Here is a 5,436-nt window from a genome sequence, read left to right as displayed (position 1 = left end):
TCATTAACTACTGATTAAGCATTGTACTCAATCAATTATTTTGTTGACCTTTTACATTTTAATGTAATCTGTGCAACAGTATGAAAGAAGAGTTTATTTTTTTTCCAGGAGGACAGTGCATTTAAGTGACAAGCACAAAATCATATATGGACTAACTACCCAATCTGGAATTGAAACCCTGAGTTTATCCGATTCCAGAACCTCTGATCTTACTGTGTATCCCAGACTGCCTCACTTGAATGCTTTGTACACAAACTGGCAAATACAAAACACTTATGGTCATTACTTACTGAACCTTTCTTTTTTCTTGTTTCATATGAGAAAATGAGTCAGGAGGTAGGATTATGAGGGTTCAGTTAACTATAGCAGTACCGGAAGCATATCTCAGAATCAAGTTATAGGATGGCAGAAGGCTGTGAACATAAAGAAGCTTTGGCCAGCAGGTGAGAGCAGAGGCACTAAATGGAATGGTGAGTGCCTCCAGTAGGGAGCTTAGACTTCCTAGAGCTAAGGAAGGTGACAGATAACTCTAAACCACTGGAAATGACAGAGGTTTGCTACTCATTTTATATACATCTGTTATTTTCATTCACACCTACTCTGTGAATTGGACAGGGTTATCTCCCCCATTTTAGAAAAGAATATAAAATTGAGAAAGATTAGGTGATGATTTAAACATTCAGAAACATGCAGGTGATGGCATTAAGGTCTGGACAGCAGGGACGTCCCTGGGAGATTACTTCTACATGCTAGAAGAGGCGTAAGGACAAGGCGTATTCGGCTGCTTTTACTTGAAAGGGTATTGATGAATGACACGTTTTGAGGTAAAAAATGAAGTTTCCAGTAAGGTAACAAGGTGGAGGAAGTGTTCTAGAAAACGGTTTTGAATCTACTAAGTGGAGTGTTCAAAGTAATTGCTGAATGGAATTAGAAAGCTGGCTGTTGGGAAAGAGACTGGCAAGGAAAGGCAAAGTATAGCAGGACTTAGAAGGGAATATGGGAGACATGGCTATGTACCTGTTTGCAATGATGCCTCTCAAATACAAGCCACTTATTTCCTCATCTGACAAATAGTTCAAGAGAAATTATTATATGCCTATCCTGTTTTAGGATCTGGGAATACAGGCTTGAAAAGAAATGGCACTTTGTCTGGAAATTCTCTCATTCTGTCATTAATGGCAGTCCAGTGGTTAGGACTCCGGGCTCCTACTGAAGGGGGCATGGGTTTGATCCCTGGTTGGGTAACTAAAATCCTGCAAGCCACGTGACCAAAAAAATAAATGAAATTAAAATGGCACTTTCTTTAAGAAGTTAATGCTCTGATTGAATAACAATCAATTGTAAAGAACAATGTCCATTCTGTGATAGAAGATATCATTAGTATCAAGAATCCATTCTTGGAAAACTACAGGATTTTGTATGATGTGGCTGGTGTGTGAGCAAGAGTGACGTGAAGTATCCAATCATGGTTTTATTGTCCAGGTAGTGTGGTGTGTCACTGAAGAATTTTTAGTAGGAAAGTGATGGATTAGACTTGTGACTCAGAAATACTGTTTAAGTGCTTTGTATATTATGGGTGGGATGAAAATAGACATGAACGTTAATTCTGGTGGGGATGGGAACTCCGTTATTGAGGGTCTGAGTTAGTTCAGTATAGGTGGACAGCCTTGAGTGGTAAACCGTAGAAGGCAATGAGACAGAATGGAAGAGCGTGACACTCACTAATGATTATAGGTGTATAGGAAGGTAACCACCTCCAGTTCCCTCTCATTTTGTTGAATCAGTGTTGTCACCAACTGTTTGTCGTTAGTACAGTGTATTCTTTTAACTGGAAAATAGAATGACTGAAGTAAGTTGACTAGGGGAATAAAAAGAGAAATTAACACGAACCTGAATCTCCATTGTATTGTCATTCAAAGGGTTGACTCCAGTTTTTCTTTCTTCTTGATTATAAAAAGACTTTGATTTTCCCTGTTGGCTAGACAATCCTGGCTTTCCTTTTTGCCTAGATGACCCTGGCTTCCCTTGCTGGCCAGCTGACCCTGGCTTCCTTTGCTGGCTAGATGACCCTAGCTTCCCTTGCTGGCTAGTTGACCCTGGCTCTCCTTGGTGGCTAGTTGACCCTGGCTCTCCTTGGTGGCTAATTGACCCTGGCTTCCCTTGCTGGCTAGATGACCCTGCCTCTCCTTGGTGGCTAGTTGACCCTGGCTTCCCTTGCTGGCTGAAAGATTCTGGTTTTCCTTGCTCATTAGAAGCTTCTGGATTCCCTTTTTGGTTAGATTGTCCTGAATTCCCTTGCAGACTCCCAGGCTGATTGAAAACTCCTGGCCTCCCTTTCTGTTTAAAATTTTCTGGTTTTCCTGGCTGAATAGAATATCCTGGTTGTCCTTGCAGAATGAGTGGCCCTGGTTTTCCTTGGGTGTTGCTTCCTGTTTCCCTTTCAGGTTCTTTTTGTCCTCCTTGCTGATTAGCTTCATTGTCTCTCTCTAGAATAAGTGCAGGTTCTGGACTGTCTCCTAGTTTAAAAACACTTCCAGTCTTCAAAGGCTGGGTTGAGGATACTGGAATGATAACAATAAGCACACAAAAAGAAGTTGTTTATCTTTAAGAATATAAAATCAGTAGTATTCATCCCAAGATACAGCATGCATTTAATGCCTCTTTGATCTTTTAAAACCAAACCCCAAGCTGGAGTCTTCCCACTATGTCTCATAACCTGATTATTTGAGTCCTCCTTTTTTTTCTTGACTGTATTACATGGTTTCCAAAAATAATGGTGTCAAGCTATCTTGCCCCTTTTCGAAACCAGGGTCTGAATTATTTGAACTGGGCCTTCAGATTATCTTGAGCTTCCCTGGTGGCTCAGATGGTGCCTGCCTGCAATGCGGGAGACCTGGATTCAATCCCTGGGTTGAGAAGATCCCTGGAGAAAGGAATGGCAGTCCATTCCAGTATTCTCGCCGTGAGAATCCCACTGACAGGGGAGCCTGGTGGACTACAGTCCATAAGATCACAAAGAGTCGGACACGACTGAGTGACTAACACTTTTCAGATTACCCCAAAGTCCTGATTTAATGGATTACTAATTAATCAAATGCTTCCCTGGTGGCTAAGCTGGTAAAGAATCTACCTACAATGTGGGAGACCTGGGTTCTATCCCTGGGTTGGGAGGATCCCCTGGAGAACGGAAAGGCTATCCATTCCAGTATTCTAGCCTGGAGAATTCCAAGAGGGGTCACAAAGAGTTGAACACAACTGAGAGACTTTCACTTTCAATTAATCAGACAGCCTCTACTTAATGCCTGTTGTAAGCATGTGAGAGTTGGACTGTGAAGAAAGCTGAGTGCCGAAGAATTGATGATTTTGAACTATGGTGTTGGAGGAGACTCTTGAGAGTCCCTTGGACTGCAAGGAGATCCAACCAGTCCATCCTAAAGGAGATCAGTCCTGAGTGTTCACTGGAAGGACTGATGCTGAAGCTGAAACTCCAATACTTTGGCCACCTGATGCGAAGAGCTGACTCATTGGAAAAGACTCTGATGCTGGGAAAGATTGAGGCAGGAGGAGAAGGGGACGGCAGAGGATGAGATGGTTGGATGGCATCATTGACTCAATGGACATGGGTTTGGGTGGACTCTGGGAGCTGGTGATGGACAGGGAGGCCTGGTGTGCTGTGGTTCATGGGGTCACAAAGAGTTGGATACGACTGACCAACTAAACTGAAAACTTTCAGCACATCACAGAACACACATTCAGAACCTCACTGTACAGAAGATGCCATCAACTTTCCAGACAAAAGCTATCAGGCATGAGCCCTCCTTCCACATTCTTTCTCCCATCTCCATATGTTTTCTGTAGTCATCTTCTGTCCCCCTTGTCACTGTCTCAAAGGCAGTCATTTCCCTTCTTCAGGGAACTTCCAAACCTTTGGAAAGTGTAGGAGGATTTCTCTTGCATTTGCAACTGGTCCTGCTTTATATTTCCATGAGTATACACCATAAGTGTGTCTCTCTGCTGCTAGGTCACTTCAGTCATGTCCGACTGTGCGGTCCCATAGACGGCAGCCCACCAGGCTCTGCCATCCCTGGGATTCTCCAGGCAAGAACACTGGAGTGGGTTGCTATTTCCTTCTCCAATGCATGAAAGTGAAAAGTGAAAGGGAAGTCGCTCAGTCGTGTCCGACTCTTCGCGACCCCATGGACTGCAGCCTACCAGGCTCCTCCACCCATGGGACTTTCCAGGCAAGAGTACTGGAGTGGGGTTCCAGATTTAACTAAAAATCAGATGCCTCATAAATTGTTTTTTATTGAGTATGCTGTGGTATTCTACATTGATAGTGGTTAAGGTCCTAACCCAGGCATAGGAGTTTAGCAGTTAGTAACGTGGTTTATTCAGCTGTGGTGTAACCTGAGGTGAGGTCTGTGGGTATAATCTAGCTGTTCATTCAATGTACCAAAAAATATATTGAGAGTCCATTACTATGCCAGAACTGTAGTAAAATCTAGAGATAATAACTCTGAACAATGCATGTATGATTCTGCCCTCAAGAGGCTGACAGGGGTCTGTGTAATAGTGGGTACAACTAAGCAAGTAGGAATTTATAGTAGAATGATCAGTGCTATAATGTAAGAAGTAATTAGAGGAAAGATATCTTTCCCAGAGGAAAGATAGCAAGGAGTAGAGTATCATATCTCCTTCCTGGAGGAAGTGACATATAAGAAGTATAGGCCACAGCCTGAAAAATGGATAAGAAAAGAAATACTTTTGACAGAGAGATGGGTTTATGCATGAATTCTAAGAAATGTTGTTCATTAACAGGCACTGACTTCAAGTAGAAATCAGTGAGAATAGAGATGTGGATGAATGGAAAAAATTAATTGGTCAATCTGGGGTTTTTTTGTTAATTATGTTTAGTGTTTTTTTAATAGGTCATACAAGCAAAATGCATCAAATTCTAAAAATACAAAGGTGCAAACAGTTTAGAGTAACTTTTCCTTCCTTTCTTGTTCCAATCCCCTCATATCCTTACCTAGGACACGATTACATTTCCCAGGGTTTTCTGGATCATTCCATAGTTATCTTGTATGTTTACAATCATATTTGAATATATTTTTCCACACAGTTGGTAGCACACCATATATGCTGTACTACTCATTTTCTCCCTGACAGTACAGTGAGGCAATCTCTAGATCAGTGCTTACAAAGCAACTTCTTTATTTTTCCTTAGTGACTACACTATCTCATTTGTCACATTTACCATAATTTATTTAACCAGTTCCTTAGCAATAAGTAGTTGGTTTATTTTCCTCTCTTAATATTACAAACAATGATTTGATGAAAACCCTAATAAATATATCATTTCTCCCATGGATAATATAAATTTGTAGAATAGAAACTAGGGGTGGAATTTTTAGTTAAAGAAGATAACTAAGATAT

The sequence above is a fragment of the Ovis canadensis genome, chromosome 5, assembly GCF_042477335.2.
Source record: "Ovis canadensis isolate MfBH-ARS-UI-01 breed Bighorn chromosome 5, ARS-UI_OviCan_v2, whole genome shotgun sequence".
Taxonomy (NCBI): Eukaryota; Metazoa; Chordata; class Mammalia; order Artiodactyla; family Bovidae; genus Ovis; species Ovis canadensis.
The sequence above is the reverse complement of the archived record's forward strand: the minus strand, read 5'-3'. Positions refer to the sequence as shown.